At 42.1% G+C, this 15,725-nt stretch overlaps 1 long non-coding RNA gene across 1 annotated transcript in view; it reads left to right on the top strand.

The window, feature by feature from the left end:
* Window positions 1–12,439, top strand: part of LOC143804428 (uncharacterized) — a 326,044-nt gene extending 313,605 nt beyond the window's left edge. The window contains exon 4 of the long non-coding RNA XR_013221023.1: window positions 12,041–12,439. This is a non-coding gene — a long non-coding RNA (uncharacterized LOC143804428). The remainder of the gene's footprint in view (window positions 1–12,040) is intronic.
* The last annotated feature ends 3,286 nt before the right edge of the window (window positions 12,440–15,725 follow it).

Below are 15,725 nucleotides of genomic sequence, written 5' to 3'. Positions count from 1 at the left end.
CAGGCAGGGCACTGTACAGGAGCAGACAATGCACAGAAGCATAAGTGAGTTCTTCACTCAGATTAGCTTGGCGATAACTCAGATAGCTGAGGCTAGTAAGGGGCACACAGGAGAGGGAGGGGTGTGCAGCACTGAGGAGAATCAAGTGCCAATGAGGAATGAAGTTTTGTGTAGCAGATAAAAATAGGATAGTCCGTTCTGCAAAGTGAAGCTGGATGCAGAGAGGGGATGATTAAAAAATGAAAAAAAGACACAAAGGTACAACAAATAAACTTTATGTTGGGTTTAGTGTGTGTATTAACAATTGGCATGCATTTACTGTGCTTTGTGGAGAATATTGCAGATTTAGTAATAAACCTTTAAGGGAATGGGCAGACTGCAGAACCAACAGTTTGTAAAAAGAAGACAGCTAGTGGGCAGATCAAATTACCATATAACATACAACTATTGTATTTCAATGGACAGTACTGAGATTTTCTAGTGATCTTTTCACACCTAAGTCTCCGGTGGTGACACGGGGGCATCCTCTACATGTAGACGAAAGAAGAGGAAAGAATGTTTTGCCATCATCACAGATGCAGATTCTTTATTGTAAGAGCAGTGAGACTGTGGAACTCTCTCCCACATGATGTTGTAATGGTTGGTTCACTAATACAGTACAGTAGGGCCTGGATGTCTTTCTTGATAAATATAATATCAAAGGTTATGGGCACTGGATTCTGTGATGGGACGTTGATCCAGGGAACTAGTCTGATTGCTCTATGTGGAATCAGGAACAAAATTTCCCTCTAATATGGGGCAATTAGCATCTGCCTCATGAGGTTTTTGCCTTCCTCTCAAAAAACAAGTTAGACTAAAGATTGAGCTTGATGGACTTGTGTCTTCTTTTAACCTAAGAAATACCATGATATAACCTTTTTTTTTTTACATATCCTTTATTGCAGTTTTCACATGTCAGAGACAAAAAATTTTTCTGTATCTATGTGAAAACTATAGGAAGAGATTTTCCATCAATTGTGACGGTTAGGGCTAGGAATTGGTTTAGGGCTGGGTTAGGGTTAGGGTGGTCTTAGGTATAGATTTAGGGCTGGGATTAGATTTAGGGTTAAACTTAATTCTAGGGTTAGGGATATGGCTAAGGTAAAACTATTGTTACATAGTAACATTTAATAATAGAGAAAAGCTAAAAGAAAATAGAACGTAAAGATGTATATCTTTTTGGTTTAAAAATTTTAGCAAAAAGAGTGAAAAGAAAGTCAAAGCACAAACTATAATTACATCAATATTTTCCTCAAATTATGATACGTGTGCTTTGAAGATAAGACATTCCATAGTGGACTGGTGGAAGGAACGCCAAGAGCGCCAGAGGTTCATGGATTAAGTTTAGCAAAATACTTGCCTTTCCCCAGGACGTTGTGCCACTTGGTGCAGGAGTTGCAGTCGCACTTGGGTCTTGGAGCCTACAGAAGCCGATAAGAACTATTAGACCCATATGAAAAAGCAATACTATTTTAAGACCTGTGATCGTAGAGGGACTAATCAAGTGTTTTTGGCGTACTTGAATAATATGTCCGAGGCCACTGTTCGACAGCAGTAACACATGCAGGGATTACCTGTTTGTTAGGCAATCCCCGCATTTGTTGTGGCTGTTTAACAGCCACGAGACATGAAACCGTGGGACTCGAACATATTATTCGAGCACGCCAAAGACACTCGGTTAGCACCCGATCATGTTCAGATCAGACCGTATCTGAGAACATTTGTATCTGAGTACATTTGCTCATCACTACTCTTTACCAGTAATTACAGTGTAATAGATATTGGACACCCAGTGAAGAATTCCTTAGAGGATCTTCCCTGAACGCATGAACATTCAGTAAGGATTGGTACAAGACAGAGAAAGACTTCAAAAAATGCCATGCACATAGTGTTTAGGTTGATAGGGACTAGCCCCATTATCTTGACTTTTAGCCATCTCTCAGAATGATGTCCGTCAGCTCTGCCAGTGTCGGAGAGAACAATAGAACAAGATGGACAACTGGGGAGGAAGGGTGGGGACACAGAGAATAATAGCAGCGGGGTGGGAGGAGGAGAGGTGCTGAGTAGGCAGATGATGAGGATTTGAGTGTGGATGACGGGTGTTTGTAGGAGAAGGAATGAGGCAAGAGATTTTCTGAAGATGCTATACTTGGCCTTTCAGTTTCATCCTGTGACACAGCTAAAAGTTTGCTTTCTGTATGTTCCCCGTTTACGTGACCATCTGTATCCACCCTCACTAGAGTAGGAGGATGAGACACATACAGATGACGGCGCTATTCCTGAGAACAGTCAGACAGCATTGTTGAATAGAGAACAGATTTGCTTGTGTGCATGACTGTATATCTCACGCTGATTCACAACCTTTAGAAGCAAAAGTATCATCATACACATGGGCTAAAATGTCACATCCTGACATAGCCTTCATGTTCCCCATTCCTCCGGCAGAGCTTGTGCTGCGTGGTTTGTACTTCTGCTCTCGGCGATAGCTGCAGACCTGCTCTCTAGTTGCATTTTGCAGTCACTCGTTAATAATGCATAGCTTTATTGTGTTAGTGCATTTTTGCTATTTTTTTTATTTACAACAGATTTTAACTGATGAGAAATATCATAAAAGACCAAAGCAATTTTCCAATGGGAATAATCACATTAAAAATGAACGATATCATGCAACCAATACAGGAAATAAATATAGGGGCAGCCAATAGTAACAGTAATATATAAAGTTTATTAAGTCATTACAGCAATTCATAGAAATAGGTAGTGGATTGCTAAAAAAAAAACATACATCTTGATGTTAATGAATATGATTCACAATTAAATCAATCAATTACTGATGTAATAGGCAGCATATCCCCCAAAAGTGCCTTCCCAAAGCTAAACACATAAATATATCAAATTAGTACATGGTATAAGTGATAAAAGTAGGCACTGGCAGATAGCAGATAGCAAGAGAGTGCAAAATGTGCATTAGATAGGTATATGTATTACCCTCATTAATTTATAGGGACAAGATTACCAAACAGTGAGGACTATAATAAGCTCCACCATATATATAGTAATGCATGTAATCTAGGACAAAAGCAGCTAGATAAAAAATGGAGCATATACGGTAATACAATTCCAATACCTTAGGACACAGTGATCCAGCTAGGAAAAAACTGAGAACAGCAGAGAGGGGGGAGCACAGGCACCTCAACGTGCGTTTCACCACGATGTGCTTCATCAGGAGGTGCATGCCTTAGGTGGAGACTTGTTGTAAGTTACGGTGAGAAATATCAGACTGTATCCATTTTTTATCAATTTTTTCAATATTTCAGGATCTATTACCATCTGCATTCAGGTCTTCTGCGAGCATATTTATCACTTTTCCCAGCACATATAGCACTATACTGTATGTAGTCAAAAAGACAGAGACCTTGACAAAATACCAATAAACCCTATAAATAACCAATAGGACACTGTTTAGATCCATCATGATGATGTTTAGCTTCAGTTTGTGTCTTATTGAAATAAGAACAATTCGTTCACAGATTTAACATAAAAATTTGTAAAAATTGTGGCCAACATACAAATTATTGGTCGCCTGCCTGTACTCTTGGTTGGTAACCCTACAAATACAAAACATTGCCCACTATTCAGGCTCCGTTCACATGTCTTTTCGTAGATAAATATGGAGTGCACTTAGCATTGATGAGGGTGTACAGTTTGAACTGGGAGACTCAAGTAGCAGACTTGTAGAAAATCAACCGCACTCACGCAAAGGATTTCAGTTTGATGCTGGTTTATGTAAACACAATAGTTCACCCATAATGCTGGGTAAGGGGACAGAAAAGCAACAAGTAGTGCTAGAAACTTAACGTTTCGACCTGCTCCGGGTCTTTTTCAAATTTTTCACTGCATCCTGGAGTATGGAGGAATAGGATATCGGTGCTGCACTCGCCGGGTCACACCTCCAGCACTGGAGAATCCTGACTGCGTACGGTGTGCGTGCTCTGAGGATTGACACATCTGTGGTCCCATAGAGTGCCAATCCTGGACAACCCCTTTAAAACTAAAAACAAAAAAAATCACAACACACCAGAATATGGACAGTTTATATGTCATGTTTATTAATTTTCCTATCCCTTTTCAAGCACCACACTCCATTGACTTATAGATGATTCTGCACTGAATTTCTTTTTCCAGCATGACCGGATGGTAGGTAATGAGAATCCATTACTGACAGCCCCGAACACTGCACCAGAACAACTCCAGGTATATCTGTCGGTAAAGGAACTGAACCTCAGTCCACCACTCCTTTGGCCTCATGTTGTCTGTATAGCTTTGTTTCTTTGTTTTGCTGTGTAATACATTAATATTTGCAATTTATGTCTGCCAATAGTCTTTATTCCAGGTACACTAACAACTCAGCATTACATTGTTTTGCTGATGAAACCAGTGGGACCATTTCTCCAAAGTGTCCCTGAAACCATTTTTCAACAGGACAACCCCCAGGCTACATTTTGCTCATGTTACTATGAGAAGCCTCCATGGCTTAAATCTGCTTCCATCTCCGTCAGTGTTTCCGGACTTGTCTCACATCGAGCACATTTGGGACGCCATTAGTCGACAATTGCAAAGGGAGCTGCCAGCAGCGGATCTTGAAGATTTGCCCAAGTGCATTCAGCTCGGCAGAACATTCCTCATTAAGAGCAGGCAAGGCGTGCAAGTGCGAAGATTTTTGCAAGTAACGCTTATTCTCAATACTGAATTAATCGATATGTTTTGAATTTTTTTTCATTTTTTCATCATCTGCATATAATTAACTTGTCTATCCATCCTGTGATTTCCTCCACTTTTCCGTCTTGGTGTTGCAATTTCAATGTTGAGGAGTGTATATACAATAATATGCCGGAGTCAGCACAGGAGGATCTCTTCTAGCACCAGACATATACTCCAGCTGGTTATTGTAGTAGCAGAACATCTATAATGTGCGGTCACTTAATAATTCAGCAATATTATACAGTAATATTGGTATCTGGCTGGCATATGCCACACGTGACTCGTGAAGCCCCCGGTCTGTGCCATCCCATCTCTTCTGCGTGCAGTCAGTGCTCAGGCTGCAGTTCACATAGGAACAACGCGCTGCTCCTCCTTCCCTCCAGCCTGTGATAGGCTCAGGCAGCAGTGGAGATCTTATAAAAAAAATGTGACCAGATGCCAAGAACTGGCATCTGCAATCTTGAGGCCTTTCTTTCACTTTCATCTCTCTGGAATACACACCAGCTGCGTACAGACAATAGCATGCGACATACTCTGACAGATTACTCACCAGCCACCGCAACGCTTAGTACAATGCATCTAATGACTGCTACGCTCCATTATAGGGTGAAGCTTTATCATTATGCTGCTGAATGGAGTGAAAGAGTACTCGCACTTTATTGTGGAGGTGGAATAAAATACAGATGTAGCTAAGCTTGGCGCAACACATCGTAAGATCATGGAGTCTTACATAGGACTGCAGGTAAACATGTTCCATTGACGTAACTAGCTATAACAGTGCACAAAACATATAGTGAAAAAAATCAGTTTAACTTGTGCAGATTGTCACTTCTTCAACTAGGAAAATAGTATAAGCAAATCAGACCTTCTGAAAGAGTTGAAAGTACGTGGAAGTTTTTTGAAGTTCTGATGAAATTGGTTATCTGCTGATAAACGGTGCCATTGACGTTAACACTCCACACATTTCTGAGTCACATGCATGATCAGCATTTATTGTGCACAATTTCTTGTCTAATGACCAGGAGATGTGCAAAAAATCTGCCCATCGTGCACAGGTTTTGACAGGTTTGTAGGCTCGTAACATCATCTACAACATTAATTTCCAGACAGCACCAGATAACCAACTTAAAGGAGCAGTCCACTACTAGAAAAAACCTTTCTTAGGCTACGTTCACATTTGCGTTGTGCGCCGCAGCGTCGGCGCCGCAGCGCACAACGCAAACAAAAACGCAGCAAAACGCATGCACAACGCTGCGTTTTGCGCCGCATGCGTCGGTTTTTTCATTGAATTTGGACGCAGAAAAAATGCAACTTGCTGCGTCCTCTGCGCCCCGACGCGGGCGCCGCAGCGACGCATGCGGCGCAAAACGCAAGTGCGCCGCATGTCCATGCGCCCCCATGTTAAATATAGGGGCGCATGACGCATGCGGCGCCGCTGCGGCGCCCGACGCTGCGGCGCTGGCCGCAAATGTGAACGTAGCCTTAAACTCAATGTTCGGCTCTGATAAAGTAATAAAGCCTACACTCACATCCCGTGCCGGCGGCGTTCCAGCGGTGTCATCACTCACTATCCCGGGACTGTGATGCGGTGGAATGACACATGATGCCTGATGCACAATCACTGTCCCCGCCTACAGACAAACTGAACATGGAGAGGAAGTCCGGGCTGCAGCTGATTACTGGCTTCCTCTTCATGTCCAGTTTGTCCAAAGGTGGAGACAGTGACGCCAGTGCTGAATGGGCGTCACAACACTGCATGAGAGCCCTGGGGAAAGCGAGTGCCGACACCGCGGGAATGGCACGGGAGGTGAGTATAGGCTTTATTATTTTATCGGGGCTGAACATTTAGTTTAAGAAGGGGATGTCCTAGCAGTGGACAACTCCTTTAACTACAGACGCAAGAAACTTGGCAATACTTGTCAATGCTCCAGGAAGGTTCAGGAAGGGACCAAGATATCACAAAGAGTTGGCAGACCTCCTGTGTGCTGCTGAAGCCTCCTGGAAAGTGGAACTTCTGGAAGGTTTTTGGTGCATGGTGTTGGATGCTCCATCATTAAACTGAGCCCCCGGTGGTGATAAACAGGGTGTAGTATTAAAAAGGGGTCATGGTTTTTGCAAAAAGTAGTCCACACTCCAGAGTATCCCATATTCAGTATTTGGTCAGTGTTTTTGCATTTTTCATCCACTCCTGATTTTGGCTTACAAATACTGATATAAAATACTGACCAAGTACTGAAACTGTGATCATAGCCTAAAAGTTATAAATATGGACCTGCATTACATCCAACGTTATTTTATCCACCCATCTAAATACAAGGACTCATGCTCATGGTAGAGTTATGCACATGGAGATATAAGGAGTACCTGTGCCACCATATACTGCCGCTGCAGGGTAATGTATTATAGGACTATTCTTCCCTAGAAGCAATCAGTGAGTAATAGAGAGCATTCATCAAATTTATTATCGCATTTCTAAATATTTAATGATTGCTTTGTCAGGTTAATGTTAGCTATATAAATTATCCATTAATTTTCCAAAATGCTAATCATTCTGATTTATGGAAAACTTTCTGCCATCTCTACTTGCTATCCTTCACAAAAATCCGATATCTGGCCCCAATAATCATGAATTGTAAGTCTTCAGACAACTTTCAACCCTTATGCCAATCAACACTTTCTTTCATCTAACACTCAGCTCTAGGTCTAAATTGACAGATTGCTGGGCGTCTTAGGAGTGCCCAGTCTAATAACCGAAAGGGTCTGACTGTCACCACTCCTAAGAAATGTCCTTAAACCTACCACTTCAAGGAACGAGTTCACTTGTTGGATAGTGGGATTTGTTAAGGGTGACATCTCAAGCACTTTAAAACTCCACCATTCCACCAAGAGGAGGTTGTTATCTCCACCTAGTATCATTAAGAACTTGTGTTTGTAACCACTGACAATGACTTCAGTGAAGACTATCTCTGAGATAGTCTTCACTGAAGTCATTGCCAGTGGTTGCAAACACATGTTCTTAATGATATAGTATGCCTCATTGATTGCCACTATACTCTACGTTATATTTAATTCTTACTGTAGTTTCTTATTTGCTGTCTGTCCAATGTTTTCAAGTTCACATGTTGTTCTATTGTATAAAAAAATGGAGAACTACAATAAAAAACACTTAGTCTGTCCCATAGATACAAGGGCAAGGCTTGTCTCAGGACCGACGTAGATATCATGTCTCTAGGTTATGTGACCTCTGTCAATTGCTGCAAAAAATTAAGAGTCTAGCTGGGAAAGTTCCATGTCACTTCATCTGTTGGCTAAGCTCAGCTTTGTCTGGGTGAACGAAGACAACAGAGATGTAGAAGCACAGCACCATCCTGCAATCTAGAGATCTGCAGGTGATACAACAGTTGGACCCCACCAGTTAGAGATTGTTGACATATCCTAGAAATAACTTAATTTTTTAAGCACATGACACTCTTAACAGTGCCACTAATCTCAGCGGTTGTGCCGAGGTTGACAGCACGCGCCACTGAGCTCTGTGACTGGCTATTGCTGTGACGTGCGGTGTTGACGCAACATCAGTGCTGCAGCCAAACTACCATGACTGGAGCAATGTCGAAGAACCAGCAATGCAACCAGAAATGTGAGTGCCTACTGGTTTTGTTATTTTAGGTATTTTACACAGTTTGGGACCATTTTTCAAAAAGTGGAGAACCCCTTTAACATGGATATGCTATACCACAAGATTATTAAGTAAAATGCTGCAGAGCGGTAGTCGCAACCAAGCTGCTGTCCACTTGCGCTCTGGCACTTTACAGACACGGGGTGTCCCAGTGTCAGTGTGCTGTAGGGTGTGGGGTGCATCACACTCACTAGTAGGCTGCTGCCTCCAGGATTCCTTCCTCAGGAGCCGCCGCATATGATTCACAGGACACCAGGTTCTTTGCAACAGTCAAAGTTTTACTAAACAGTCCAAGTTCATCAGGTGGATACAGGTGGGGTAGGGTACAGCAAGTCACACTTCTTTCCTTCTTAGTAGAACTCCTCTTCTGTTCTGCCTCAGGTTCATTTTGGGGTACCCCCCAAGCTCGCCCTCGCCATCAGTCTCAGGGATTCGTTGTCCACTCCGGCGCTGCAACCAGGACCGGCCACCTACCCCAATGTAACTCCATATCTACCGACCTCATGTCAGAAGATCAGGCCCGCTCCATGGTAACTGGCCCGAGCCCTAGGCTCCAGACATTGTTGGAATGTCCATCAAGGATCTCCATTTCGCTGCCTACTGCCCTGAATGTTTGGCCCATGCTGTCTTTACCCACCTGAACTCTCCTCCACACTTCACTGGCTGACTCTGCACTCCCTCTAAGGCTTCTTCACACTTCAGTTGTTTGGCGTCAGTCACCTCCGACATAGTGAAAAAGCGGATTGGGGCGATGGATCCGCCGAAATGACGGTCGCGACGATGGAATGGTGGACGCGACGGATCCGTCGCGAACCACCATTTCGGCGCAGACAAAAAACGTTATAATGTCCGTCAATGTCTAGATGACGTCTGCCAAATCTCGATGGATCCGTCGCATGGCGGATGGAACGGACGACCATCCTCCACAATCCGTCACTAATGCACGTCTATGGGAAAATAGACCAAAAAAAATGGCAGATCCGCTATTTGACGAAAATGGCGGTGTCAAACTGACGCCAAAAGACTGAAGTGTGAAAGAGGCCTTACCAGGATGTGCCCCTTCCTTATCAGCACTAGTGGCCTCCCACTGGGCTAATCCTAAACTTAACCATTTCCTATGTACATGCTAACCTGTTCTATATCCTATGCTTATCCCTATGCTATATTCATTGCGCGCTAACACTTTATATACTGTACATCACCATAGTACATTGCATTAGACACATGTTACTCCACATATAAAACTGCACGACGGTATTCACATAGTGGGTCTGTTGTCTTCAAGAGCAGGAACAGGGCAAGACAGTCTACATCCCTACAATTAGACTGCGTGCCATTACCATCTAAGAGAGACAGAAAGGCAAAACTCTTGTGGAAAAAGGTGCATAAAAATTATATCAGAGAGCAGTGGGAAAACATTGCTTGTCAGAAGGCCAATGGTGGCTCAGTGGTTAGCACTATTGCTTTGCAGCACGAACATCTGCAAGGAATTTGTATGTTCACCCCATGTCTGCGTGGGTTTCCTCTGGGTTCTCCAGTTTCCTCCCACACTTCAAGGACATACTGATAGGAGATTTACATTGTGAGCTCCAATGGGGATAATGGGTATAGTGCTAATATTGTCTGTAAAGAGCTGTGGAATGTGATACGTAAGCATGATAAATTAATTAATTAATCACGCTTTCTGTGGCTCCATGCTTGTAGGAGGGTCAGAATTTTGCACAAGCGTCATAAACCAATGGATCCTTTCTCTCAAGTAAAAACAGTTCAGGCCAGTGGAGGTTGAGTTATGGTTGGGGTGTAGGGATGTGGACTGTCTTACCCTGTTCCGGCCCCTGAAGACAATAATCTTGCCATGTGTATGGTGTCATGTCATTTTATATGTGATAATGATGCGTGTCTTGTATAATGTATTATGGTAATGTACAGCCTATGAATCATGTAAAGTGTTAATGTATAATGTGAGTAGTGTATCGTACAGGATAAGTATAGGATCAGCTTTGAGACAGCATGAGTATGGGTTATATAGTAAGTGGTTTAGGAATGGTATAGGACATAGGATAGGAACAATAGGTTTAGTCTATATGATAGGAAATAGTTAATGATAGTCCAGTGGGTGGGAATTAGTGTTAATAAAAAGTGGGCACTTCTTGATAGTTGGTGGTTAGTGAAGTGCAGTGTGCAGGCGGGTACTGGTGGATGGACGTTTGGACAAAACAGTGCAGGTACGTATTGTAGCTGACAATGAACATCAATCTTTCTTCTATTTTGTGTTTATGCACGCCACTCAATATATGAAGGCGATACAAAGGAAACATGGGTTCTTTTTGGAATCCTAAGGAAATCTTACTCAGGGTGACAATTAATTAAAACTCTTCACAGTAGAGGGGAAGTAATGGTTTGCAGGCACATAGCTATGACACAGTTCTGAGCTGAAGTTGATCACAGGGGTTTTATTCAAGCTTCTTTTCATCACACAGAATCACTTCTCTTCATGCAATTCTTCATCAACATATATGGAAGTCTCTTCACAGATAACTTCTCTTCATACACAGTGTCTTAACCTAAGCAGAACTGTACCTTGCTCATGCAGTGAGGTGGGGGGGGATGAGTCCGGTGCTGTAGATCTCTCATGTCTATCTTGAGGTCATAAAGATGTCCCTGGCTGTCCTGGCTGCTTCTATTATTACAGCAATCGCTTCCCAGGAAAAAACTGGTCTATGCAGCTTGTCTGATTTCAGTCTGACAGGAGACTCTCTAACACACACCTTCTGCTTGGATGATTGTCCAGGACACAATATTACTTTCCCTGTATCCCCTGGAGCTGAGATAACCACTCCCTGTCTGCCATAAAATTTGTAACCCCTACAGTTATTGGATGATTCTAAATCAACAGTGCAGCTTCTATCTGTCACAAATATGTATTTTTTATCCTATTATGTGTTTTGATATTAGTAGTACGCTATTTAAATAATAGATTTTTGTTAAGTGATTATTTATTGTGAGTAATTTCTATAGAGGATGAATAACAAAGTACAGTATATATGAAAGCAATTAGCTTTACATTGCACTTCTGTGTTCAAAAGAATAAATCCTCCCTTGACTCCTTTTTGTTGATTGTCTACAACCACATATTCCCCTTTTGCTAGAAGTTTTTTCTTGATTACACCATTCTCAATATTCCCATCCTAATGATGAGTCACAATGAAACTGATCTTCAAAACATTTGCTTTCTTGATTTTATACAGCACTGGGGGGTCATGGGTCAAATTTTCATACAGAGAAGCTCCAATTGTGAAAAGGTATGTGTCTCTAACAAAGTGACCATTTAGCTGATATATTAGATCATAATTTGGATACTTTATTGTCACTCACTGATGATTCCATACACCTATGGGCATATAAATGGACATTCTCCTCCAGAATGATTTTGTCCTAAGCAGAATTCATGGTCCCTTTAAAATTCCAGTCATATGTATGGCAGTTATCATAGTATACAGCACTGTGTACTTACAATTGCTTATTTTGCCTTTCTACCCAGTTAATTCTTCTCTTTTTCATTAGATCTATGACATCACATGATTGAAACCAGACTAGCTGAATCCTTCTAAGCTCTATGTAGAAAGAAGAAGTCTCTTTTCCGTGCATGGTCATCATTAGAACTATAAATCTACATCACTGCAAGGTCTCTGGCAGGGAAGAGGAGCAGAACAGCTGGACCAGAAGTTGAAGAGTTGAATTCTCTGGTTTAAGGACATAAGAATTAAAAGTTCAAAATTTTGACCAAATTTAAGATGTTTTCACAAATAAACCCAAGTAATATCAAAGAAATGTTACCACTATCATGAAGTCTAATATGTCACGAATAAACAGTCTCAGAATCACTGGAATCCATTGAAGAGTTATTACCTCAAACAGACATTGGTCAGATTTAAAAAATTAAGCCTGGTCATTAACCTACAAAACGGCTCGATCCTTAAGGGGTTAAAAGCAAAACCCAAATAAACAATTTTTTTTCACTGAGTTTGGAATTTTCTTTTCTGATTTCCAGTACAATGTTCATTAAAATGATTGGTGTCATTCAAATCTACAACTTGTCTCGCCAAAAAAATCCCATTAAGCTGATGTAAAAATAAGAAAAATTCTTTCGGAAGAAGGGAAGGAAAAAATAGGAGAGTAAAATGGATAATCGCCTAGTTATCAAGGGGTTTAACATTTTGCTCCCTTTAGCTTTTAAAGAGAATTCGTCATCAGGTCAAAAATGGGCAGTTTTTGCTCTTATGTTATTCCTGCTGCTCCCCTGAGTACCATATTTTGGAGTTTTTTATGCTTCCAGATATATGAGATTTTTTAATTAATGATCATTTTTATGGTCTTTACCAAAGGGGCGGTGCTCCTGGGTAATTATGCAGAGCAGCCTCAAGACATGCCCCTAGAGAATCCTGTGAGCGACGCCCTCTTGATAAACAAAATAAGAATTAGCACTAAAAAAACAAATCTGTATGGATCAAAAAAAACAAACAAACCCTGAATATGCAGGGGAGCGATAAGAAAAAAGAAAAGAAAAAAATTACTACTTCAACCTGGTGACAAGATCTCTTTAAGGCCGGGGTCACACTAGACCGTAATACGGACGAGTGCTATGCGATAAAAAATCGCATAGCACTCGGCCCAATGTTAATCTATGGTGCAGCTCCCATCATCCGATATTTTCTACACCGTATTTCGGATCCGAGGGAACTCGCATCAGGCTGCGATTGTCAGCGTATCTCGGCCGAGACTCGCCAATGCAAGTCTATGGGTGCGAGAAAAAAATCGGATTACACACGGACCATGCGTGTGCATTGCGAGAAATACGCAGCGGTGTTCTATAGAAAAGCCGGTAATTCAATTGCCGGCTTTGCATCTCTCCTTCACAAACCCGACAGGATATGAGACATGGTTTACATACAGTAAACCATCTCATATCCCCCTTTTTTTTGCATATTCCACACTACTAATGTTAGTAGCGTGTATGTGCAAAATTTCAGCGCTGTAGCTGCTAAAATAAAGGGTTAAATGGCGGAAAAAATTGGCGTGGGCTCCCGCGCAATTTTCTCCGCCAGAGCGGTAAAGCCAGTGACTGAGGGCAGATATTAATAGCCAGGAGAGGGTCCATGGTTATTGGCCCCCCCGTGGCTAAAAACATCTGCCCCCAGCCACCCCAGAAAAGGCACATCTGGAAGATGCGCCTATTCTGGCACTTGGCCACTCTCTTCCCACTCCCTGTAGCGGTGGGATATGGGGTAATGAAGGGTTAATGCCACCTTGCTATTGTAAGGTGACATTAAGCCAGATTAATAATGGAGAGGCGTCAATTATGTCACCTATCCATTATTAATCCAATTGTATGAAAGGGTTAAAAAACACACACACACATGATTTAAAAGTATTTTAATGAAATAAACACAGCGGTTGTTGTAATAATTTATTGCTCTCTCAATCCATCCGGAACACCCTCGCTTGGAAAAATAATAAACGCACAAGATACATACCTTCTGATGTCCGATCACGTCCCACGATGTAATCCATCTGAAGGGGTTAACTAATATTACAGGCACGAGCTGCGATAAACCACTCGCTCGTGCCTGTAATCCCCGGGTGCTGAAAGGAAAGCAGAGTGATCTATACTTACATTGAGTCGCGGTGATGCGCCCCTGCTGGATGTTCTCATGAACTGCAGCCTGGGAACTTTTTCCCACGCTCCAGGTCATATGAGGACATCCACCAGGGGGCGCATCACCGCGACTGTAGGAAATGTAGGTCATTGACCTACATTTCATTCATTCGCCGGGGATTACAGGCACGGAGCACAGCTGCATTTGCAGGGCTCCTGCCTGTAAAATAATTAACCCCTTCAGATCATGGATTACCTCGTGGGATGTGACGGTTCAGCTGAGGGTATGTATCTTGTGCGTTTATTATTTTTCCAAGCGAGGGTGTTGCTGATGGATTGAGAGAGGAATAAAATACTGAAACAACTGCTGTGTTTATTTCATTAAAATAATTTTTAATAATGTGTGTGTGTGTTTTTTAACCCTTTCAGACAATTGGATTAATAATGGATAGGTGACATAATTGACGCCTCTCCATTATTAATCTGGCTTAATGTCACCTTACAATAGCAAGGTGACATTAACCCTTCATTACCCCATATCCCACCGCTACAGGGAGTGGGAAGAGAGTGGCCAAGTGCCAGAATAGGCGCATCTTCCAGATGTGCCTTTTCTGGGGTGGCTGGGGGCAGATGTTTGTACCCACGGGGGGGCCAATAACCATGGACCCTCTCTAGGCTATTAATATCTGCCGTCAGTCACTGGCTTTACCATTCTGGCGGAGAAAATTGCGCGGGAGCCCACGCCAATTTTTTCCGCCATTTAACCCTTTATTTTAGCAGCTACAGCGCTGAAATTTTGCACATACACACTACTAACATTAGTAGTGTGGAATATGCAAAAAAAAGGGGGATATGAGATGGTTTACTGTATGTAAACCATGTCTCATATCCTGTCGGGTTTGTGCAGGAGAAATGAGAAGCCGGCAATTGAATTACCGGCTTTTCACAGATATCGCGCTGAATGAAATATAAATACAGAATATATATATATGTGTGTCTCAATGACATATATATATATATATATATATATATATATATATATATATATATATATATATATATATATATATATATATATATATACTGTATATATGTTTTCCCGAACATTTGAGCACATAAATCCATTAGAATTCGGTTTTGCAAGCTTGCGAGAAAATCTCGGCATACGGATGTCACACGGATGTCACACGGATCATTTGATGCGAGGAAATCGCATCCTCGCACTGCACACGGATCACTGTTTTTGAAACATTTGTGCGATTCTCGGCCGTGAAAAACGGACCGTTTTTTTATACGTTAAGTGTGTCCCCGGCCTAAGGCCTCTTTTCCACATGCGAGTCACACGTCCGTATCTCGCATGTGGAAACCAAGCTGTGGCGCCGGCACTCCAGAGCGGAGCGTGCGGCCGCATAGGAACACATGGAGCTGCACAGCTCCGCTCCTGAGTGCCGGCACCAGATACGAGATGCGAGATACGGACGTGTGACTCGCATGTGGAAATGAGCCCTAAGGCTGTTTCCCGGCTCACTTCTGGCTACAGAATTAAATTACCTAAGAATCCGTCAGTGAACTACTTGTGACTTTGAGTTGATC

This window comes from Ranitomeya variabilis, chromosome 2, assembly GCF_051348905.1.
Source record: "Ranitomeya variabilis isolate aRanVar5 chromosome 2, aRanVar5.hap1, whole genome shotgun sequence".
NCBI lineage: Eukaryota > Metazoa > Chordata > Amphibia > Anura > Dendrobatidae > Ranitomeya > Ranitomeya variabilis.
The sequence above is the reverse complement of the archived record's forward strand: the minus strand, read 5'-3'. Positions and strand labels throughout refer to the sequence as shown.